This window comes from Amblyomma mixtum, chromosome 4, assembly GCF_055824585.1.
Source record: "Amblyomma mixtum isolate Tamu chromosome 4, ASM5582458v1, whole genome shotgun sequence".
Lineage (NCBI taxonomy): Eukaryota > Metazoa > Arthropoda > Arachnida > Ixodida > Ixodidae > Amblyomma > Amblyomma mixtum.
The window spans coordinates 126060160-126086045 of NC_143015.1; positions in this window are offsets into that span (position 1 = coordinate 126060160).

A 25886-nucleotide genomic window follows, 5' to 3' on the forward strand; every position below is an offset into this window, starting at 1 on the left:
AAGAAAGGTCGTGACAGCCAAACATGCAGTATTCACCCTTTTTCCCAAAACCTTGAGCGAGGACCTGATGATAGTAGTTACATGTTTCGCCTAACTGGCGTCTCGAGATTATCGCGACACGCGTGGACAGGCATAGTCACGCGAGGACTGCTCGAAGGTGCGCCTGGTCACGTCAAGATCTCTTGTCTGTGAGCCACTTGCCCAAATGTAGCGCGCTTGCTTCACGCTGATGGCATGCGCAGGCGCGTAGGAACAGTCGATGTCAAGTACCAAAAGGCTTGCACAACAGCTCGGCAGCAGAGTGTACAGCGTTTAGGCCCGAACGGCAGCTGGAGGTATTTGCACCCACTCCGGTTTCGCTGATTTTTGTGTGTGACGCCGTTTCTACGAAAACTACTGGTCACTGTTCCAGCAAACAGGCCGTCAAGTGTCTGGCATTGGTCTTAAAGTACAATATATATTTTGTGTTATTCTAAGAAGTAAGAAGCTATTACGTTAGTCTGCTACGTTTCCTGTTGCTCCAAGTGATGGGCAGCTAGTTGGGTTGTGAAAAGAAACGCGCTTCAAACAATCTTTCGCATGGGTACACAAGAAAATGGCACGCTACTTGAAGCCCACATGTTGTAGTTGTAGACAAATTCGACCGGATTCGAAAACGGCAACAGTGTAAAGCATCATCACACCCCTTGGACAACAGCTTGCAACCGCCGTCGTCATCAGGGGCACTGGGACTTCAACAGGACAAACGCCTCCCCCAGTGACACCCAGTTATTGCTGTCCACACTTCTAGCGATTGCGAAGAGCCCCAAGAGCTTGTCCACTGTTCTCAACCTTCGATGTTTGCAGCGATGCAGAGCACAGGGCTGAGTACGGCTGCAAGATGGCGCCACTTTCTCCGGTATACTCCCAAGCAGCACAAGTAACCGGGCCAATATTGGAAACGCATTGGCGAAAGCCGGCCCAACAAAGGCCCCGAGTAAGGCAATATTGGCCCGATCATCTGTGCTGCTTGGGCTGTTATCTAGGGAATCCCCTTGTTTTTTGCTCTGTGTAGCGGACCCTCCGCTCTCTGGTGCTGAATGCGAATGATTAACCTCCTGGGCCAAGAATAACTGTAAGCAGGATTTTTGCGCAACAGTGTCCATCTTTACTACGCTCATGCTAAGCTACAGCAAAGCAGCGCATTGCTTTGAGGAAGAATGGTTTTGACAACTATGGAAATGGCAACATTCAGGGACAACTAACGATAAGAGCAATTTGTGTTATTATTATAGACTTGAAGAGAAGAAATAACAAGAAAAAAGGAAATAGTGTGGCTTGTTTTGGGTCCATTTATTCGAACAATGTGTGAAAGAGATCAGTGCGGCCGAAACGTTCTTGCAAAAGTAGACCTCTATGGGGCGAGTCTATACGTTGTGGATAGCGCGGTAAAACAGCGGATCTCATCGACACGAATGAAGCGTGAAAGCAAATAACAAGAAGATTGAAAAAGCGCTAAGAATTCCACGATTATTCCCGTGGGCTCTCGGAGAAACGAGATTAGAAATTTAGGGAAACGCGAAGGATAGTACACTTCGGCGACGAGTTCTGTCAACTAGAAAAAAGGGGCGCATCCGCAAATAATAGATGGCCTAAATAATCGCGTAAGGGCGGCTTTCTACTCGAGGTGGTTTTCATTTTTGCATTTTTTCATTTAACATCAATAAAGGGAAGCAAAAAGCTCCCTTGTGTTTCCGCGTTATATGTTAAATGGCCCTTCAAGAGAGGCAGTTTGTCGAAATGTGAAGCGTGTTTTCCGGTAAACAAGAAGCGTTTTGAAGCGGATGGCTTAACGAGAATGAATCAGCTGCCTACGTAAGCCCGCCTGCGAATGCGTTGTTTACGTAAGCGCGTCAAATCTGGGTCCCGTAAATAGTCACTGAAGATATATGGGGCTCATTAGATGTACAAAGAATGCACTGCAAGCAGCTCCCTACGGATTGGAAAAAACTAATGCACTTCTTTTTAATTGCTCAGGCACCGTGCGCATGTATCTTGTAGATGGATAACCTTTTTGAACTAATAAAGTTGGTTGGGACTCCTTTTGATTTCATGAGCTTTGCTGATTGCAGCTCGGAGCTTTCCCAATTACCTGGCGTTGCTCTCTAGCAGTTTATAATGGTAAATGGCGAAGGAGCACGCAGTATGCTTAAACATGATCACACCCCCCATATGGGAATCAGAGAACAGCATTCAATTCTTTCAGGGAACTCATTATAAAACCTGCTCGTAGTTATGAAAGCACGGCGCTTTTACTTCTTTTCGCCCTCGTGGAGAGAGCAGCGACTTTGCTGGCGGGAGGGTGTAGCTGTTTCCCCGTGAGCCAAAACAATTCCCGCTATTAGAACTACATTCGAATAAGTATTTGCAAGCGCTGCTTACTTTCTCGTTATATACCGGTGCGGGTTGGTTACGGACCGTGCATGTTCACTATATTCATTAGCGTGCTTGTTTTCTTTTTGGTACACAGAGTAAACTATTTTGCAGCGAAGAGGAAAAAGAAAACAGAAAAGTATGAACTTGGACATGATTAGAACATCTATGCAAGGGTGCTCGCCAGAGAAGAAAACTTATACTGAAAAAAAAAATGGCATTCAATCAAATTTTATCATGGGAGCCGATGCGACTCCAAGTCAGCCCTTGCTGACCAGAGACCTGCTCAATGCACTTTATTTTTCTCTCTTGCTTGGAACCTGGTGCGTTTTCTGAATTTTTCATGGAATTTTAAAGGATTAAACTTACTCATTTCTACTGTCGTTATCTTCTCCATTTCTGCAATATCACCTAACTTCAGGAAAACACGCATCCGTAGGATGAGTGTTTAATGGTCTTAGGGCCCAAAAATAATATCGGAAGTTAACCGCCACAGAGGAGCCCCTATACTCTGGGTCGGTACTTACTACTCTCCACGGCGAGCGTAAGATTCATCCAGCAAGATATGTTGCCGCCAGTTTGTCCTATTGAAAAATATCTGAAGAAATGCGAGCTGGCACGAGTAAATGACGCAAAACACAAAAGACAGCGCTAGCTCCATGTGGTGCTAGCCAATACTTGTGTGTTTTTTCCACGTTTATTAGCGCCAGTGCCCATTTTTGAAGATTCGCAAGCGTCATAGTTCGCTATACACCACGGAATGCTCTTATGTTTGTTTACGTCGTAATTCTTGGCAGGTTTTAGACGTAATTGCCTCGTTCCAGGTACATATTCGTGCACATTGTTGTTTCGTTCAGTTCTCATGTATCTAGCTTTTGTTTGCCATATTGTGTAGACAAGCGCTCCTGGTTTCTCTAAATCATTGGTTGGCTATGCTGGCAGACGAAAATAAACTTAAGTGCCAGAGGCCCTCGCCCTTTGCGCTCTCCATTAAGAGAAGAAACACCGAAGATACTTTTGTCATTGCATCAACCTGCCCGCTGTCTCTTTAACTCTACTCCTAAAAATAAAGGCCGTAACTTGTATTCGCATAAAACCGCTACTCGTTTTGAACGCCTTGGTTTTGTCTTACAATGAAGACGTGAGCGCACCTCGGTGACTGGAATTTTTCGATGCACGTTTTGTGCTCTGTTTTTGAGAAGTTTTTGTTTTTCTTCCTTTTGTTCGTCCTTCCAGTTCTGTCCCTTTATTTGCGTATCACTGCGGCTGTAATGATTTTTGCATGTGCTGTGTGGTCGTTGTCCAAAAGAGCCAGAAGGGGGTGGCTCGAGAGTATCAAGAAGAATAGAGAACTGGCCCTTACTGGATTACGCCAAGACCCGGATGTCCTGCGTAGCGGGCGCCTAGAGTGTCGCGCAGTATACTTTTTTTTTGTATCTAGTCTCCGCGCCGAAAAAAAACTGACGCCTCAGCGAGGGAGGTAAGAGGGACTATGTGTCCATCACGTGTCAGCGAACTCATTAAGGAGTCGGAACAGGCAAACTCAGCAAAAATAAACCTCGTATACAAATCTAGGTCAGTGTGAGTCTCCTTGTCCTTCATGTTTGGCAAGAAAGCTAGCGCAAAAAACAAGCGTCAAAGAAAAGAGCCGACGAACACAGCGCTGTCTTTGCTTCGCTCATCGCAAGGTCTCGCTTCGCTGTATGTATCCATGGAGATATACGCACAGATGGAGTGGAAGTACAACAGCACTCTCGTCATGCATGCATGGGTGGCGCCATCTAATGAGTCTAATTATGCAAGCTCAGTTGGACTTGAAAGTGGATATGAGTTCAGGTTAGTGAAAGACAATGACTCCACAAATCTCCTTTGCCAACATAGCGAACTGCAAGCTCAAGCTAAGTGGTACGCAGCAATATGAAGTGAGAGAGAGAAAGAATAAACTTTATTAATGTAAAGTAATTACGCGGGTGTTTCACTCAGGTGCGAGAAACCTTTAGCGAACACGTTCCTCCAGGCCTGACCGATCAGCTGGCGCTGAAGGGGGAGCTCTGTGTGAGCCAGCTTCGCCTCGCACTGCTCATGGCTCAGTTCCTGTATACTGTACGCTTTACGTTGCTCGGGACAGTTCCAAATCATGTGGAGGATGTCGGAAATCTCTCCGCAAGCCTGGTATCCTTTCTTGGATATTGCGCAGGCCAAATCTTATTGTGTCAGGCTAAGTTTGGTAGTGTGCGGGCTTGCATGTTTCGCCATATAGTGGCTTCCTGACGAGTGAGGTGTTTTAAAGGGGCTGGGTATTTCCTGCGACTAAGGTGGTGGTAGTCTATAATTTCCCCGTATGTTAGTGGAGACGAAGGTTAAGAGGAGAATGGCGACGGGGCTCGGGATGTATGTCCTCGAGGGTTCCTGTCAGCCGCCTCATTGCCTTCTATGCCTTAGTGGGCAGGGATCCACAGAATACTGTGACGGGTGTACGTACCGGGAGTGCGATTCCTCATGGTCTGGGCGGCCCCCTATATTTTCAGCTGGGCCCTCATCTTTATGTGTTCTTCATTCGTGAAGTGCTTCTAGTTCTCCTTCTCGGCAAAATCAGGCGAACGTCGTGGGCATATAGAGTAGAACCTGATGCCAAACTTATCCGAAACATTTCGAATGTTCCCGTTACAATGCAAGCCAACAGAAAAACGACTTTCCTCATTTACAGCCCGAACGGGATCTTCACAGCCCCTACACCTGCTCCCGACAGGGTAATAGCTATTTTCTTACCATGCACTGCTATTGAGCGCTGAGTTGTGAACGTACATGATGTACATCTGGAGATGCAAGCAAGCTGATAAAGACAAGAACGGCCAGTTTATTGAGGGACAAAAATCTAATACTTTCCGTTCTTCCGAAGGCTAAAAAATGGCAGTATTTTCGATACAGCCCTCTCCCCTTTTTCATTCCCCAATGACAGGACCACTCCAAGGGTCGTACGGCCCCTCCCATCTGACAGTCCTGGAAACTGCATGTCCCTTGCTTTGTTATGACAAAACGACTTCCGAGCTACAATTTCTACTTCTTGTCTCCTTTTCCTCCGGTTTAATGTGAAGTAGCAGGCAAGATATGCATCTAAGCGGCCGTCCCTGGTGCTCAAAAATTTTGTCTCTCTCTCTGGATGGCTTGACCAAGCTGCGCCTTTTTTTTAGATGGCATCTCGTTCTTACACGATTGCTCGTGAAGGCGGGAGCTTCAACGGAAGGCAACGATCCCGAAGGCGACACAAAACGAAAGCGTCATGCACAGCTGCCATTTGCAAGATCCGTTCCACTTAAACGGTCTGATAGTGCGTAACAGTGAAGAAAGTGGCACTGTACGAATAACAAGGCAGGGAAAGCTACACACTTCAATGGAAATACATTAAATGTTGAAGCCCAAGTTGGGGCTGTTAAAATGGTGCGCAAATATGGCATATGATAAAAGTGAAGTTCGATTCTCTTCTCCCTACCTATAAGCATATGAGGGGCGTGTGTGCGGTTTCCGTTAGTCATAATTTTTTTCCTCCTCAGCGTTACGCAAAAAATTCTTAGTACAACAATTCTGAAGATAGTATGAGAAAACATTACCTAGACGCTATTCATTTTTCACATTCCAGCTATGGCGCAGTACGGCGAAACATAAGCGATATGGCAAAGGCCATATCCGTGTACGCATGCTACACATGCTCTCCTCGCATGCTTTACCATGGCGGCTTTCTTTGCTGCCTTCATTCATTCATCTGTACAATAAGTTTATTAAGTTCAGTACTCAAACTTAGGATCAGAAAATGTAGTGTTCAATGCCGGATTCCGCAATGACTGTCTTCGAAAGGTTCAACATTTTCCTAGGAAGAATTTATCTCTTAGCCGGGGCTAGTGTTTTCGTGCACGATCCTTGAATCAATGATCGCGAGTGGAATAGTGATCTCACAAAGGTAAAAGTTGCACATCGTAAAGCAATGGGGAACCATTGAAGAGAATGTATTCATTCGCTGTGTGATGCGATTTTCAAAATTTCTGCACGTGCCTGAATAACTGCTGCATTATTTGTATGCTATTATACGCAGGCATGAAGAGATTTTATGAGCGTGAGTGTTTCCATATGCAGTGATGATCACCAGAAAGTTATAAGAATTTTTAATGTGCTGTGCTTCCACTCCATGACACAGAATCAGTATTTCGCAAGCGTTCTGATCAACACAATGCCCACATAAGTGTGTGTTAACTTGAATATATTTCAGCAAATAGGACCTGAAGAATGCATACGTTGTGCTTGCGGTTAGATGGGTTACGGATATTAAGAGGTGGTCAGGTGGCGGTATACTTCATTGGAATTAACGTTATTCAGGCGAACATTGCTACATCTTCATGCGCATGCTTCAGAGATGCGGATGCGCAAACTAAACTAGCACACCTTGCCGCTTTGCCGCATCTAAGTTTATGCGTTTTTCTATAAACTAAATTTCCAAATAAAGTTTCAGCGTTAAAGTTTTCCCTGACTATGTCAATATGAAGCCAGACATTTTAACTTCAGCCCCGACCTCAAAGTATACAATCGTCTGTTTTAAGTCATATTAAATTTTGCTTCTTGTTTTAGGGTTTGAACAAAAACGTTAGTCAGCGCAAATTTCAACATCGACTTTCCATTTCGCGGTTGCCAACAAATCAACGCTGTAGAAGAAACACAGACGGGGCCTAGATGAGTTTCTCGACTTTTGTTATCAATATATCCAGAGTGCGTGACACCCATGTGTAATCGATCCTTCGGTAAACGACAGAAGTAATGGGCTACCATCGTGGCTCGAAATGCTTGAGGAAGGTAAAGCTTATGAAAACCAGCTCCGTTTCATTCCATCGCCGGAATTTTGCGGAGGATTGGCTGTTTTAGTTTTCACTGTGAAATCCGTGCTGGGTAACTAGCGACAACCACTATGTTCTTGATCGGGCGTCCGCACCTAGCACAGGAAAAGGGAAGGGAGAGCCGGATGTATATGGTTTAAAAAAGTACAAGCCGAGAAATGTCACGGAAAAGAATGACGCACAAACCAGTTTTTAAGATGGTGGAGCAGTCGCTTCAGGCTTTCACAAAAGAAAAAATTGCCGTCGTGACTTTTGCTAACTTTTTTCACTCACGGTGTATAAGAGAGAGAGAGAGAGAGAGAAAAAGGACGGAAAGGCAGGGAGGTTAACCAGGCGATGCCCAGTTGGCTACCCTACACTTGGGGAGGGGAACAAAGGGTTAAAAAGGAAAAAGAGCAGCAAAACTACAAAACGTGAGGAGGTGGACTACATTTGGCATGCTCTCTGGATACCTCGTCTCAATGTCAGCTCAACGCTGCCATCCGCTGAAGGGCACAGGCAGCACACTTTTCGATGACCCATCTGTGCTAGCCTCTCGCGCCAAAAACTGGAGCCCTGCTTTGTGGCTTCCCCAGATAAGGGAAAAAAGGAACATATAAAGGACGAAAGAGGATCTGATTATTCTTTGACGCTTGTTGTGAGTGCCTCTTTGTTTTTCAGTCCACGACGAAGCGTGGAACAATGGTGACCACGATTAACATTTTTTGTTTCAGGATGAAACAAAAGAAGCCGAGATTTTATGCGCGAGTTGTTATCGCAAGCGTGCGGGTGCAGTTTGCAAGGATGACACATGATTTTATAAACGCCCGCAATGAGTCACAAAGAGTTCATATACTTTGCCCGTTTAATGGTCTGCATTTGGAACAAAAGGATAAAGCAAGGAGGATGGCTTGTAACAATATTGCGATGTTTATTTTGAATAAACAACTGTGACACAATTTATGCTTGGCATCTTTTCTTTAGTTTACCGTGACATATTTTTTTTTCGCAAAAGCCGGATTTGTGCAGGTGCAGTAGATCAAGTCGAAGGGCAGTATGTCCCGCACACAACGGCGTTTCCGACCTCATAGAGTAATAAGCAATGCACGTATGAATCTCGGCTACAGGCTGACAGGATGAAATTTAGGTACTGTTTTGCGACGGAATCTTCGGGTATTGTTTTTTCAAAAGTTGCAAATCCTCAACAAAGCAAAAAGGTTCTTGGAGTTTCGATACCCATATAGAACATACGCGAACCTTTAGATCAACAAGCAAGGATGAAACGGGAATTCTATGGTTGTTCGGTTATCTCTATCTATGTTTCTCGTGCACGGTTATCAATGTGGTATAGCCTCCATCTGTTTCTTACCACACTTCCGAGGAAAATAAAGGAGCCACCGGCGTTTTGCTTTCCACGTTAGTAATACAGCACGAAAGATCGGGTTTGTAGATTGGGAGATGGGAGGTAACTACTTCAATGTGACGGCATTAGAAGCATCATCACGAAAAAGGCATGACGTGGTTTGTCATAAAATTCAATCATTCACCGAGACAGTGAAGACATCGCAAGGTCCCGTGACATGGCTGAGCTCTGATTGATCACTGCGGTGCGGGGCACCATGTGACCACGTGACGTGGTCTAGTTTGAAGGTGCGCTGGTCACACGACACGTCCAAGCGCCATGGCGTCAGCTGTCAGCTGCGCTTGGTTGTGTGCAGACGAGTCTGGATAGCTACAGATGTCAAGACTGAATGGACTCACAATTAACGCCCCGTGTGTCTACCGTAGGGAAAAATCCTTGCATCCCGGCGACGGTGAACACGGAAGTATGTAGCTGTAGATGCAGTATCGGCGGCGACTCAGGCGCAGCGTGTGCGGCGAGCGGCGATGATGAAGGATGAGAAGCAGGATGAGTGGAGTTGAAACGTTGATGCTACCGTATTCTCAACACGTGAAGCAATTGATTATTCCTGGATTTTTTTTTTTTTGCTGGCATTAGCAGCAGCAGACAAAGTGCTAAACTGAAGCTGTGTGTTTCTCAATTGAAACAGCCATTTCCAACCGAGTAGGGAATATAGAATAATCGGGAAGGGGTACCTTAATACATTTGATGAAACAAAAGAGAATGACTTTATGTGCCCTTTCGCTCGAAATCGTTCTTTCACTGAGCGCCTCCATAGCCAAGTGCGTCCGGCCGCACATTTAACAAAGCATTCAAAACTGCCTCAAACCTTGGCCCTATGCCTTCACTGCAGACGACTGACTGATACGGCAAAACTGAGCCAAAAGCACGAAGCGCACATATAGTGCCTGGCTTATCACGTGAGCGAATAACGCATGCTTTGGATTGTGCTTTGCTATGTATGCCGTTCTACTTTCAGTCGGTCAAAATGCCGGCCTGGGTCTCTGCGTCGTGAAGCCACCACGGCTCCAGCGGTCCCAAGGGAGCGGCGAGGGAAAAGAAAAAAATGGCTGAGGCTTAACTTGGTTAAGCCTGGAGAATGCGAAGCATCATCGTGTCGCGTAATTTGGAGGCTCACAACCACAGCGACGGCGCGAGGTGGGCCCCCGTTTCTCCACTGTCGTGACGTCATCGTGTCACGTGGTGTGACGTCATGTATCACGTTATTTGGAGGCGCACAACCACAGCCAAGGCGCGAGGTGGGCCCCCGTTTCTCCACTACCGTGACGTCATCGTGTCACGTGGTGTAGCATCATCGTGTCACGTGATTTGGAGGCGCACAACCACAGTGACGGCGCGAGGTGGGCCCCCGTTTCTCTACTGTCGTGACGTCATCGTGTCACGTGGTGTGACGTCATGTATCACGTGATTTGGAGGCGCACAACCACAGCGACGGCGCGAGGTGGGCCCCCGTTTCTCTACTGTCGTGACGTCATCGTGTCACGTGGTGTGACGTCATGTATCACGTGATTTGGAGGCGCATAACCACGGTGAAGGGCTGAAGTGGTAGCTAAAGTAGTATGCTTCGCATAAAACTGGCGCCGAAAGCGAGGGGCGAGAGCGATAAAGAGGGAAAGTGGCTAAACACTCACTCGGAGCGCCGCAGGGGTACGTAGCGGTGCTATGCACCGCACCTTCTTCTTTACCCAGGACATGTATGAGTATGTTGGACGCCAGTGCGGAACCAGATTTCGCTATTAGCGACAACGAGACGTCGGAGAACCTGCGCACCAGCGGAGACAAAACGCGAAAGCGGCAGCATAGACGTGTTGTTGTTCGCATCAGATTGTCGGATAATATGCGATTTTTTTTAAATAACTTTGTGCAGATTACAAACCGAGTAATAAAGTTGTTTCAATATGGCGCGAATTATTGGTACTTACTTTATTTATTTTTTGCTCATCGCAAAGAGTGCATAAGGTATATTCGATCTAGAGCTGACGGGAAATTTGGCTACGGCTTCCAGAAGCTGAGGAACATTTATGCGATTAGTGTGGTTACCAGTTATCAGAGTGGTTACAAATCCCGTTCGTAATTTTTTAATGTTCCCAACTCTCACAAAAGCATTCGAATGGTTCCAGCGACCTATTCATATGGTGTCACTAACACGACGGCGGAAGAGAACTAGCAAGCGGCTATTGTTCTTTCATGGTATTGCTCTCTTTAACCGTGCTCTCTGACACGATCTGCAAAGAGGCCAAGCGTTACCAGTTGTCCCAGAGGCAACTGCACTCAATCTATTTGCTCAAACTCAAACGAATGAAAATCTGTGCATCTTTTAATAATTATGTAGAATAACAAGCGATTGCAAGAATTATTTGGAGTTTGCTAATGTTCAGTTAAGCCTAGCTCACTACTGTGCTTATAGTAGGCACCTTTCCCTTTCAAAAAAAAAAAAAACTTATACTTAGAGCATTAGACTCTAGTCGATATATATCTGTTATTTTTTTGCACTAGCCGCTAAAAACTGCATGATTACTAGCAAAAAGAGCCCCAACACATCACTCCTCTACCGGGCATCGCCTTCCTAGAGCGCTGCGCGCAACATCTGAAACCGACAGCGGGCAATGGATAGGCGTGTCATTGTAGTCTTTCCATCTGACGGGAGGCCATGAAAACTTCGGACGATCAGAAGATGTGTTCTGCTTCAAGCTCACGCGGAGGCACTGAAACCCAGGCGGCAGGAAATAATACAAACATCAAAGCCGCACGGTGTGCCGAGCATCGGGAAGCCAAGCGCACAGAGAAAAAATATCCAGTAAAGAAAAGTTTCCGCTGTCTACTCTTGCGTGTCCAGAGGTGAGTCTTCCGTCTGCTTTTGCTTCTTTCTTTCTGACCTTTCACAAATCTCGTTCCAGTCTGCTAGAAGGGGGAGCCCCAACGTCGAGTCAATGTCTCTTGAAGCGTCATGTACCGTGGCCTCTCCATCAGGTTGTCTCCGTTTACCGAACGCATGGTTTTCTGCGCCACGGTTTGCTGCAGCTGAAGTACCTACCCTTGCCCTCAGCGCCGAGGCGTTGTGAAGACTTTTGTGGTTGGAAGGAAAAACACGCGCCGCCGCGGTGGCCCAGTGGCTATGGTGCTCGGCTGCTGTCCCGAAAGAGGCGGGTTCGATCCCGGCCGCGGCGGTTGAATTTCTTTGGAGGAGAAATTCGAGGCCCGTGTACTGTGCGATGTCAGTGCACGTTAAAGAACCCCAGGTGGTCGAAATTTCCGGAGCCCTCCACTACGGCGTCTCTCATAGCCTTAGTCGCTTTGGGACGTTAAACCCCATAAACCAACCAACCAAAACACGTGTTCGGAGGCGTGTCATTGGCAGGAGCGGCGGTGGTTTACCTGTCTATTTACCAGTCTATATATAAACAAGCCTAGCAACGATTACTATCCTGTAGCTTTAATTTAAAAAAAAATAAAACATGTAAACAGCGCGACATTAGGTAGGCTAGCTAGGCAGGTAGATAATATGAATACAGTAGATCAGCAAGGGTGTAGTGGCTAAATAACAGCATAAAACTGAAAAACAAATTAGCCCAAAGAAAAAAATTACGAAGATCAATGGAAAGAGAGAAGTACGACATAACTGGAAGCATTGCTTCAAGAACGTTGTTTCTCCTGTTACGGTAACTGGAGTAGTTTTACATTTAGTCAGGTATTCCTTACAAGATAGGAAATTGTCGTAACAAATTTGTAAATATGCACAAAACCTATATGATATAAACAGACTTCCTTATCTACGAAAGCTCGTTTTTATGTTTTAATGCAATGTTTGCGCCGTTGAACAAAATTTATTGCGATATTTTAAGCGGTGAAGCTGGTTTTATTATGAACTGCAGTAAAAAATAACGCCACCCTAAGAAATTTAATTCTGCAAAATCATAGCATATGACACTGGCATTCTCCCCAAAAGTAGCCGTCCGCGGGGCTTGTCTTCCTCACACATAAAAATTTACAAGCTAATCCGTGCTACACCTGAATAACCCTGTGCGGTCATCCGATGTAAAAAGCAGAAGAGTTTTTGCTCTAGCCCCCAGGTTTCCTTTTCCGAACAGAATGTGTTGAAAGGAATTATCTGAACATGGGACAGCCCTTTAATTTCAAACACGTGTGCAAAGCTACATGTCGTTATCAAATTTACCTAAAGTTATTTTTTTGTGTGTTAATATTTTTCTCTCAACAAAGGAAAGAGCACTGTGCTTTAGTATCAGCCAGGAATACTGACCACAGAGAAGGTTGTAAATATTTTTAGCTCTTTATGGGTCGAAAAAGAATCACTTTTACATTTTTTTTTCAGAAAACTTATGCGACATTAATGCGTAATATAAAAATGCTTCTTTAGCTTTTGGGACCCCAACTACTTTGTCCGAAGTACAGTAGAACCATTCCAGAAAAAAAAAAATTCTGAACTTGCAAAAAAGTGGGATTTGCTGCGTATTGAACCTTATAATTCTGTGTTGTAGTGTGCCAAGTATAAAAGCATAAAAGCGTCTAACCCTACGGAGAGAATAGAACTGCCAAGAGCTATCAAAGTTAATTAATAAACTAAAGGTAGCCGACACAAGGCAGCGTATTATGGAGAAAATCTAGCACGCTCTATAGAACGGAGGTAGCTGAAAAGCAGTGAACAGGAGACGAGGCACAGGTAAAAATCAGATGTATGCGCTGAGACAAAGAGGCCAATGTCATTAGCAATATGGATAAGATAGTTAAGTAGCCGAAGAGTTCTATACAAACCTATACAGTTGCCAATGCAATCAGAATGTTACTGAGAGAGGCAGTAGCGCATAGCATTTGGACATCCTGGAAGTAACAAAAAAAAGTAAAGAAAGCCTTAGGAGCAATGCAGAGGGGGAAAGCAGCTGGTGAGGATCAGGTAACTGCAGATCTCTTGAAGGAAGGAGGCATTTAAACCCTCCGGTGGAAGCGCAGAGCTTGTATTTTAAATGAAGTTCTAGGCGAAATGCGGACGTAAAGAAAGCTGGTGGCATCAGGAGAAAAGCGACCTCGGGTGATGGCGAATTAAGGAGAGCGCGACTCCACTACGCATCTCCTTTGCCCCCTCTGCGAATCTTCTAACGTGCATAGCACTGGTTGAACCCCGATAACACCGCTGGCTAATTTGCCCTCTGAAACTTGATCTAGAAAGCCTTCTTTAAAAGCACTTGCGGTTGTACGTGCTATTCCATGTATGTACTGAATCCGGTTGGAAGCTGGCGCTTCATCTTGTCGTATCCCTATCTGTTTCGTCTGTTTTTTTTTTTGCGCCGTTAAATATTTAAACAAGAAACCCTTCAGTTTGTTCTGCACATTTTGGCCTCGCTTATGCTAGTTTCGACGGGGATGTGCAGACAGCCAATAAAAAAACAGGGGGCGAGTACGGAAGAAAATATGGCGTTAATGTTGGCGTTCAAAAGCGAAGCGCAGATTTTAAAGGTGCCTTGGGTCCTAGTTTCCCATAGCAACTCTGCGCCCCCTTGCTTTCCAGCGCATTATTGGCAATACATACGGATTGTTAAACGATGATTCAAAAGGCCCACGCTCTGCTCGGGTTTTCAGAAATGATTCCAAGTACGCCGTTCTGATTTCGCGCCACCCCCTCTTTCCTTCCTAAGGAGGTTCCCCATCCTAGTTTCAGGGGCAAACGCAGTGCAATAAAGAGACGATCTAACTATCGTTGAGCTCGTAGACCTTTTATGCACAGCAACGTTTACATACTCAGCCGTAGTGCAAAAAATATGTGTACTGGCCCAATTTTCTGAAATAAAAATCTAGGAAAGAAAAAGTGCAGTATCTGGCGAACTCTTGGTGGGCACCTTAACAGCGCCATGATAAAAAAAATAACGGAAACTATTGAAAGAGAGAAGGTAAAGCGAAGCACCGTAGCGTGGGGCTTTCGAATATTTTAAACCACTTGGGGTTCTTTAACATGCACCTACGTCGCCCAGCAAACAGGCGACTTTTGCATGTAACCTCCGTCGATCTCGCGTACTCCGGCTGAGAAGCCGAACTCCGCAGCCTTTCAGCCACTAAAGTGGGGCTCTGTTTCTGTTAATCAGCTTGCGGGCGCTTTCGATTCCCGCGTAAAGTTTTCCAAAGGCTTCCAAATTATTCTTGTAAAAAAAGGTGTTGTAAGTCTGTTTCTGACTTATTCATGTATATTTTTACCATAGGCTTTACCTCGTCACTCCAGCGGCCTCAGGGCTACAACTAAGCCCTCAGAGAAGATAAAGATATGGTTTTATGGTATTTCATTCACGAAATAGACATTGCTAAACAGGCTTCTAGGGAAGAAAGGTTTGAGAAAACAACCGTAACTAACCCCGCCACTAAGCGTACAAGTTTGTGTTCGCTGCAGTTTGTGCGCTGTACTATCGTTGAGTTCGTCAGTCGGAATGCGGCCATGAAGTGCTATGGCTTCTTACAAAACTTTGTTGCTGACATCACAAAATACGAAAAGCCTTGAAAGCCTCGTTCTTGTACCAACGCATCATGGGGCCACTGGCTTCTAGTAGTGTGCATTGCCAGTCCGGTGAATGGTTTCCCGCATCGACTCCCAGTATTTTAGGGCTGCACAGAAGGAACACCCTCAGCGACAAGAGCTCTTGGGCAAGTGCAGATACCAGAAAAATCTAGCCCATGCATGTCGGCATTGAACTTACTCGATAAACGTGCTCATATTTTAGAGCACATTAAGAGCTTCGTGAATGGACCATGATCACGAGGCACAGAAGCGCAGTCAAGCTAACGATCCAGCAAAGTTTGCTCCGAAAGGCTTCCTTGAAGTTGTACAACGATAGTACAGACACATTGCTTAACAATAAAAAAGTGGTCACTTAAATGACCCCCTCATGTCGTTCCTACATCAATTTTTGAGAGGTTATTTTTCCCAAACTTCATCTGAGCTCTTCACTAAATCAGCCCCACTATTTGCACTGATATACGTAGCTTGGGAATATGCTTTCGTTGCGAAACGCTATGTTGGGCTGTGTATTTCTGGAAACTGAAAACAAAATCTTGTTCCGTGCGGTGGCTGGAGCGGTTGATTGCTTCATTTTATTAATACACGCTGTGGTCTTATAAAGAATCTGGAAAGCTCTTTGAAAGAAAAAAAATGCGGTACCAAAATGCAGGAAGCCTCTCCTTCTTAAACGTTCTTTCACTCGCCTGTCATTGTTATGGAAATTTCGCATCGGACAAAGAAAGCGACGCGTACCGGGAAAATCGGCGGGGTTCATTCAAAACCCGAAAATTGTTTTTTTTTTTGTTCATGCGCGGTGTTTCTCAGTCGTTTCACTGCCCGTCTTGCAAATAATTTTGTATGTATCTGCCTATAAACTTTGTTTGCATATTTTTGAAATGTGTATTGAATTTTTGACGAGCTAAAGTTTCGATGTGCAGGAAACGTTTCAAGCTGAGTTTTTTTTTTTCAGCGCAACACGAAAAGGTTTTGGACTTCTTTTTAATCCACTGAACGCAGCTGTTCCTTGTTATTCTGCGAGTACTCTCTTTTTGGGCATCGGAGCAACAAAAGACTTCTTCAGATGCAGTTATGAAGCCAGTACCTAGTGGCGGATACTTTAATGCTTTTCATGAAGTAGCTTAAGCCCGTTTCAGTGACAGTTGTTGTTCTTTGGCTTGGTTTGGATCGGCGCCAAGACAAGGCAAGCCAAGGCAAGCCAAATAAAAAACCAAGTGAAGCCTAAAAAGAGGAGAGGAGAGGAACAAGACAAACAAAATGAGGCATAGGAAGGGAGGAAATCGAAGGACTTCGACATGCCGAGGGAAATAGACAAGACGGCTCTCGCCGATTTTTTAGCTAAGCCGCATCCAGCCTACTTATACCCTAGTTACATAGGCAGACTTAACCACGGTTAAGGGAAACGCGCGGTTAGGCGTTGAATTCAATTCATTGCATTGAATTCAACATTTTTTTCGAGGCAGCGCTTTGCTCTCCTCTTGTCTAATGAGAGTGACCGATAGCTCTATTACGTTTGTTTTGACGAAATGCAGTTGAATCGGTTGAAAAAGCCAAAAGAAAGGGAAGAACAGATGAAGCAACGCAGGTGAGAGAGTAGGAGGGGAGAGGAAAATTAAGGTACTGTTTATTTACAACGCGATTTTGGGTTATTTTTCAGTACAGGGGAAGGCTGTTCCCCGAAGTTACAGCGGCCCGATATAGCTGCCCAAATTCACGCAAAAATGTTTTCGACATTCCAGTGGTCTTAGCTAGTGCGCGCACTCGTTGCCCGCAGCGTGGTCCACTGCGAACGCCTTTTCAAATAGTGCGTCTATTTGCGTCTCGTTGCATCGCTTCTATTAAATACGCAACTGTTTTTATTCTACTTCCACATGGAGCGCGCTTGTACGCTGAGTGTGTTGTGTACAGGGGCTCTTATTTTTAGTCATATGACAGCAATGATGCGTCCAGGAAAAGACACTGTAGATGGCTTAGCAGATCGGAACGGGGAAACGGAGACCCCGTCTACATTGCGGAGCGACTGAGACTAGAATGTCTGTGCGTTACTTTGAGACGAGAGTTTTCCCTCAGGACAGACGAAGCAATGAGCTTCACGAGGGAGCTGCGCAGAATCTATAAAAGCTTTTCTCAGTTACTCTCCCTATTGAAAAATCCGGTATCGCGGCAAACCGGATTTTACCGGAACATATCGGTTTCATACCGGTCCGGTATCACTCTCATACCGGCGAGACCCGTCCGGTTTGATGGCTATACCGGTTCATACCGGTCCGGTATCGATCCCAAACCGGACAGACCGCTCCGGTACGGAGCTCATACCGAGCAGTCCATTCCCGGTTCGAAGCTCAAACCGGACATACCAGCCTGTATTCAGAGCGATATGTGCTGCGGTTTTGGTGCTTGGTCTGCAGATTGACTGTTGTACGCCAGCAGATGTTTTTTTAGGGGAAGGGGGGGGGGGGTGGTCAGCGTGCGCATAAGTGCGATAATCAACACATACACGGTTTTGTTGAAAGCGCTAGGAAAAGAAAATGGCTAAGCGTGAGCTTCTCAGTGGCAAAACATGCAGTTTGTTCATGAAAGACGGGGGCTGCATGAAGGGGTTTTGCGGGCAACCGCCATATTGGCTTCCCGTGCAGCACCCTGACAAAGCCAGGGCGGCTGTGTGCGGGCAAACGGCTAGTATACATCCGCCAGCAGCCTTCCTAAGTCCTGCGCAGATTACTTTGGATTTCACAGCGCAGAACTTCACGACTGGCTGATAAACATGGCGTGCCTCCGGTGACTGCGCCAGAGGCTCCAAAAGGTTTGTTACTGTCGCGTTCATTGCAGCAGCTGTTCGCTAGCGGCAGTCTGTAGCGACGCATCGATGAAGAAAGAAAATTCTTGGTTTTCGTGCAGGAATTCTTTGCACTTCTTCGTAAAGTGATTGCCCATTGATAACTCAACTTGTCCAAGCGCCATCGCGAGCGGCCCCAACCTTCACTCTATCAGGAAGAGATACTAATCACAAATCGCCGAGAACATTTCTATCGACGAACAAGAAAATGTTACCTAGTGAAAAGGTACAGTGCTAGAGAGAACAAAAAAAAAAAACTCCCGTAGAAACGTCACACGAGTAACCTGTCTTTGCGCACTTTTTTTCAAGTTTTTTTTCTTTCCTCTCACCACCGCCTTCCCTGCTTTTCCTTGGTCCACTCTAAAAAAAAAAAAAACCTGCTCAACCCTCTTTTTTTCTGTCTGCCTTTGTTTCTTCCCCGAGGTCTCCTTTGTGTCTGTCCTGTCCCTCCCTGCCCCCTTCCCCGAAATGGCCAGGAGGCACTCACTCTACAGCCCACTACCGAACATTTTAAGCCGCCCTCCCTACCACACTCCCCGCGACGCTCCATGAAGTGGAGAGGGGGCTCCGATTCTACTTGTTCACTGTGTCCGGTCGCGTTTGTTTGGAACAGGTTTTTCTTTCCTGCGGTTGGGTTGAGTGTCAAGGGATGAAGGTAGCTGCGAAAACACGCTGGCAGTCGCTAGTCCTCGTTGAATTTGTGTTATACAGTTTTTTGTGCCTTTCATCGTGTTGCTTGATCAATCCACGATCGAAGGTGGCATCGCCTTCCATGCGTACGTCCAGTGCAAATATGGTGGAACCCTATCGTCCTTCTCTCAGTGTTGACTGACTTCGCTCCGAAAGACGTGAGTGGTGAACCGTGACATTTACAGACATTTGACCGGTGGAGGCCACGGCGGTGAAGGCGGATTTTATGACGGCGACGTCGTGCTGCTAGGACGTAAGTACGCATTTCAAATCACCCTGTTTTTTAAGTACTGCCTCCGTCTCGGTTATATGCTCGGCGTCAACAGAAACGTTCTAACTGTCCAGTGTCTTTTTAACTAGCAATTTGTGGATTGCACAGCGTAGAGGGACGAAATAGCTCAAAATTTTCTTTCAGCTACATACCGAAATTGCTTGTCCTTCATGATAACACGACTAAAATTAGTTTTATGGTTTGTATTCTTTCTTTACAGAGGCATATCGTGTATACGTGCGAGAGCAATCAGCGATAAGCGTCCTGAGGGGGAGCGGCTCAAGACCTTGAAAAAACATCACGCATCGCATCGATGCTGCGGTATGTGCCGTAAATAATGGAGGATGACCACGCAAGCACCGGAATCGTCCGAGCAACCTGTTTACACACCAACAGTGTTACGACGCAGATTTGCAATACATTATTGATTCAAATATGGAAGGCGTGAGGTGCATTCACGATACTGAGCATTGCCAATGCTCAGGGCCTGGCGTCTTGAGACGCCTGGCTTGTCTGTGGCTTGTCTGGGCCCACGAGGGCCCGCAATTCAGAGCATGGTTTGTGCTACTGGGGTATGCGTTTGTAATTATTGCATACAGGTCCACCTCGGGAATGGAATTTTTATTCCTTCGGCAACGTGGGCAGCAGTTATGGTGGCACCCAAAGATTCGCGTTTCTGCAAGGACGCAGCATTTGGACGACTCCACAACTCCTGGAAAGGAGCGTTACAGGGCAAGCTTGCCATCGCAACCTGAAGTCAGAAGCCTCCACTGTGGGCAGAAAGCCAATGACCTCTGAAAAGCTACAAGCCATTGGCCGTAAGTTGCATGTCACAGTGCTCAATGCATTATGTTGTGTGTCAGTGCCCAATTAAATGATAAGCTGGGGGCATTATGTACTACCAATCATATTTTCTTTTCTGCAGGTGCTTTTGACTACTTCATTGGCCAGCACCCTGTAGAGACCCCAGCGCCGGTAGATCGTCGCAAAGAGTTAAATTATTACCTCAGTGAGCTGGCTCAAGACATGCGAAAAAAATAAACATCTTTTGGAGTTTTTGATGCATTATAATACTCACCAAGCTACCAATACTTGGTAAAAGCTGGGAGCAAATAACACAATTGCACATCGACTGCAATACGAGTCGCTGATAATCGCAGATTACCAGTTTGAGGCTCTGTATATTGCAGCATTTGACATGTACACTTATGGCCCCAGTTTTTGGGCAGATTTAGTCCAAGTGGGATATACTTGAAGCATTTTATTCCTGCCTTTTTTCTGTGATACAGGGCCCTCCTGCATAATACGGGCCTAGCCTGTAGAATACAGGACTGTCCTGTATGCCGGTCTGAATTTTAAACCGGAACCGCATACCGGGTTATTGTACAGGATTTGCGATACCGGATTACCGGAGTATCCTGTACAAAACAGGAGAGTCCTGTATTATACAGGACTGTCCTGTTTTATACAGGATATTCTGGTAATCCGGTATCGCAAATCCTGTACAATAACCCGGTATGCGGTTCCGGTTTAAAATTCATACCGGATTTTTCAGTAGGGCTCTCTCATCCAGTCACTGATTTATACAGTCATTCAATCACTCAATCACTGACCACCCCGCTGACTTCCTCGCTCACTGTGTAGCTTGTTTGAACATGTGTCCAGCCGTGCAGACATCACGGGAAACGGGACTAAATATAGATTCATCGATTGTTCTTTTCGCAAGATGTTAAGCAAAGATACATAACAAGCCGTTTAGGTTCCATAAATCTGACCTTCCCTCTTGAAGCGTGCACAGATAAAAAAAAAAGATAAATCTTCTAGAGCGATTCAACGTATACGGAAGTAGATAGGCATGGGCGAGTTTTTGTGTATACTAGAAAGCCTCGTTCAGATATGTTTTTCTGGGATCCCTCGAGGAAAACGCCGTATTTTGAAGCAGTAATGAAATACGAGATGAATCCTGAAACAGTAATGAAATCTAATAATGCAGTTTGTGATTGCCAGCTTTCCAGCCATCGACTTGAATGAGTTCGACAGGCCGGAGGCAGCGCCGCTCTATTGCGTCACATCCTCTTCTTTTTCGCTTCCATTTGGCGACCTTTATGAGGGTGACAAAAAAAAATACGAGGAGCTAGACGTTGTCTTTTCAATTTATTGGCCACAACTTCATTTTATTTCCAGCTATAAAAATGGGAGCGAAGACTTTAAAATTCGCTGTATTACTCTCTCAAATTAAGCTCCAAGCGCCGAACTAACAAAGAAAGGCCCTGCAGATGCTGCGGGCATCGGAGCTCATCAAGATTCGGTGCAGCGCTAATAAAAATGTTAAAAGGAAAGTCGACCTCCTTCCGTTTCAGCTGTGATAGGATATGGCGACGACGCTGGAATCGTAATAGGCGATTCCAATTTCGGCCCCGAACGATACGACACTGCCAACGGCTTACCGGGATTGCCGAGCTAAAGAAGTAAGTATTCAGTAGGGTTTCCTCTTATGATCGACTGAACGGGATAAAAAGGGAGTCTATAAAGACGAATTTAATACCGAATGTGTAGGTTCGCTAGTGTTGGAGGTGATCTTGAACGGCATAGATAGAATTGAGACACTGAAAGCGAACCAAGGAATATTATTGTCAATGGGGCTATTCGGGTGGTCGGTGCACTCTTCAGAAACATCAGTCATTCTGTACTCAAGGCATTTCCCGCATCAATTCACCAATGAAGAATATGGCAGATAAAAAACGGAGCCTGTCGACGATGAGAATCACAAAAACGATGACTTCAACAACCAATGAATAAACATAGCACCTCTATACGCTGTGGAGCAATAGCAGACGACAAAAAATCCTACAAGCTTAAGCTTTAGTGCGTAAATCCGGCAATTCAGCGGCAGTTTAGCGTCACCTGAGGCGTATGATGAATATTCCAGTGAGTAGAGGATTGAAGTCTCACTTAAAAATTTGCCCTCTGGTACATGCATCCCCGGCAGCCCCACCCGATACCAACGCCGCCGTAAAGCCGACGGTGTGATCTCCTATCCTTCGTTGACTGCTGGCGAGAACGAGTTACACAGCGTGTCTACATACAGCGGGCGTACGAAACAACTTTGCCTGCGCAACGGTGGACTGCCTTGCGTCATGTGGACGACTGCTTTGTTCACGCCTAGCGGTCACGGCCTGGCAGTTCCGCGCAAGTGTTCCGTCCACAACTCACGCTGCGCCTCGGTCCGTCTTTGTACAGGAACCCGTTCATACTCATCACACAATACGCGCTTTGTGGCATTCTACGGGCCCCTTTTGCACACGACACAGCGCACTACAGTCTCGTTGGGTCCTTCCATTCATGGAAGCAAAAAGAATGCGCATTAGCCCGTTTGCTAAATTACACGAACGGCAGCTATTCGCAAGCACTTCCTTGAGTGCCCGCATAAAATTCACGCTTGCCTGCTTAATGTCGTCATTGTTGTCGCCCCTGCCACTGCTCAAGCCATCGCCACACGGTCTCCAAATGCGGGTTCTGCACTTCTCTCTTCCCAGCCCTCACACTCCTCTGTAGGTGATTAGTGGATTACTGCGTAGATTTGGTTCAAGGACGAATGAAAGTTCCTGGCGGAGGAGGCGGCTCGAACCATATGACACTGATAAAAGAAAGCCAGGCTCAAAGAAAACCGTACGCAGCTTCCATTCTTGCTTTTCGTTGCCTTAAATGGCTTCCTGTGTAGCAGTATGCGCGATGAAAAGAGGCGGCCTCCACATGATCCCATCTTTTCAAACCTGAAGCCAACATGGAGCTCAGCTAAGAAGCCAACCCCTTTTATTTCTCTTATCAGTTGATGACAGCAGCCCACGAGGAAGAAAAGGAGAGTGTCGGTAGGACAGTAGAGTTTCTTTTTACTTAATTCGACCTTGGCGCGAGCATCGATTGATTGATAATTGTTTTGTTTTTTGCTGCCTTCTCTGCCTAAATAGCTTTAGTAACAGCAAGTACATTATTCCGGGAGACGCCTTGGTCATTTCTTTGTCCTACGCAGAGCCCAGTAAAGTGTGAAAGAGGCGAGAAAAAGCTTGCAAGGTTAAGCGTTATTTCCAGCTAGTTGTGCCATCACGCAAATGTTGCTAGCAACAAAAGGAAACTTAAGACTTTCAGAGCAAAAACAGGGGAGACGTGCCTTGTGTTGTTTGTTTGTTTCAATAAAAGAGGACAGTAAGATGAGACGCGACCATTATATTAATTGCAGAGCAAAAACAAAGGAAAACGCGCTCTCGCTCAGTTCTGGGACATTAAATATCAGCTATCTGCTATCCTGAAAAAGTTACTAAGACGCGATCTGTTTCTCGTCCTGGAGAATATTAAACCTGAGAGGCACGGATAGAAACGCCGACGGACCAGACAGGGGCAGAAAAAAAGCCTACATTTCTCCCGTTGGGAGAGAGTGGAGCTTTCGGTATCTACAGGTGCTGATAAAAGGAAGCAGCCATAACAACACAAACTGAAAAGCAGTGGCAATACGAGAAAAAATCGATATGAAATGCTAGATGACCACAGCTGTCGAGACATCGTCTTCTTTCGAGGGTTGCTCAATCTAGACTGGTGGCTTCTGGACCAGCTTCTATTTAAAAAAAGCAGAAAAATGAGACGGGAGACAGTGTCACCATACCTGCTTTGATCACAGCAAGACAAGGGCCAGCCCTTATCCGATTACAGGGATTTTCCTCCCATCTCCGATGACAGGCAAGAAAGAAAGGCTTATGGTTGGAAGCTATTGCGTCCGTGGCTGCGACTTCTGCCTCCTTTGCGTCTGCTTTTATCCTGTCGCCGTAGTTACTCGACGAAGGGGGAAGAGACGAGACCTCCACCTTTCCTTTCAACGATACCGATGCAAGAAAACTCTTGACTCTGTAGTCGTCGAAACGAAAAGCTGTGTTAGCTTACTTGTTCTTGGAGGGAATCTTACTGCTTGCTGTTCAAACGCAACCTCGCATTTCATTTATTCCTGACGTCTACAATGAGACATGGATCTGTTAGCTTTCCTGTGGAAATAGTTTTACAGAATTATTTACTGAAAATCCTTGGTAACCATGGTTTCTTAACGCACCTCAACGCAAACCGGCGAAATATTGTTTTTTTGTTTTCCTAGTTCATGCTTGCACTCATGGGATACAGGAATTCATTCCCAATGGATACCAGCGTCACTTTCATTTTGTCTTCGCTTGATAAGCACTACCGTTGACATAAAAGGATAACAGTGAAGGAAGGCAGTAGCAGTACATGTCAAATGAGCCCCCGTTTTTAAAGTATATGGTATACGTCATTCTGAACCTGAAGTATTTCAAGCGCTTACGTAAGTGACCCTAATAGAAATTGGAGTGGGTGTAAAGAGCACACCAGCCACATCTTTATGCCGTAGTGTTAATAGTGAATAGGCTGACTCTCGTCTGGCAACAGTGACAAAGGGCTATGTTTGCGAGGCTTTTTTTGCCATACGATTTCCCAGAAGTGAACAGAACTCCTCTTTTAGTGTAGCAGCAGAACTGGTGCCCTGCAGACCTAACAGATATGGCCAACAAGAAATATTTCGCAGGCTCTAGGTGTTACAATCTGGCTAATGATATACTCCGTTACTTCGCATTCTTCCAGAGAACCGTGCAACAGGGAGTATCATTATGACACATATCTATACACCGACACACGTCCCTGGTGCCAAGCTAGCACTGCACTATTCCACATTTCGTGAGGATGTGGGGCCAAACCAAACACTCTGCAGAATGAAAACACGTCTGTTGAGCGGTGGGAGGCGGTGCTGGAAAGGGATAACCTGGAGGACCAACAGGCCCTCATACAACAGGTCCGCCGGGCAGCTCAAGCCAGTGGAGCCCTGGAGTGAGGAGCCACCCATAAGCTCTCGCACAACTTCCCTTTTTTATAATAAAGTGCGTCCTTCTTCTCCTACTCCTCCTCGGCCACTCCGACATAAGGATTAGAGTCGTATGCTGTTTATACCCACTCCCATTTCTGTTGGGATCATTTATGTAAGTAATGAGCACAATTCAGCTTATAAATGATATATACAGACTGTTTTCGAAAGCTGAACATGAACAGAGGCCATTATTTCTTTCAGTCGCCTTTATTTATTTAGGCGATTTAATGATTAGTTCAGATTTCGTGAGACTATGAATAGAAACATTTAGAAACTGATTTTTCTCTAATGATCAATGACTGGAACAGGTAACCAGATAGCAAAGTTAAATGTTTCGCCACAGGTCGGTTGCCCATATTCATTACATATCTGTAACCTAGAGTGAGGCTGTGTTTTTCGCATGTATGTTTCTCTTATACCTTTTTGCCTCTGTGGTTTTCTTTTTAGCCTTACCGGCACATACACTATTCTCTTCATTCCCCCTGCAACAACGCTTTCGGGCGCTACGGGACTCCATGATGAAAGGGTAATAAATAAGTATATTTTGTTTTTTATTTTTATTTACAAGATACTGCCGGCCTCAGTTTCAGACCTTGGGCAGGAGTGGGCATATCAATAATACGTCAAGGAAAAGCACATAACAAAAAAACATCACAAGAATTCAAGTGAGAAGGAGAGATGAAATCAAGCAGTAATTCACAAGGCTGTAAATTTAATTTAAAGGAACTGTTTTGGTGGCTTAGGCTGTTCATCTTGTTTTACGCATCTTGGTCTGCCACGCAAAGCTCGCTTTAAGGGAAAATCCTTTCCCCGAAAAAACTTTGCCCCGATATGGGGCCATTTTTCAGAGCGGAGAAAAGTTTGGGGCACACAGAAAGAATAATTCAGAGATTCTTTCAGCTAATGCATGATGTATTCAGTGGCAGAGGATTCATTTTTTTGACGTTTTAACATATAGGCACCT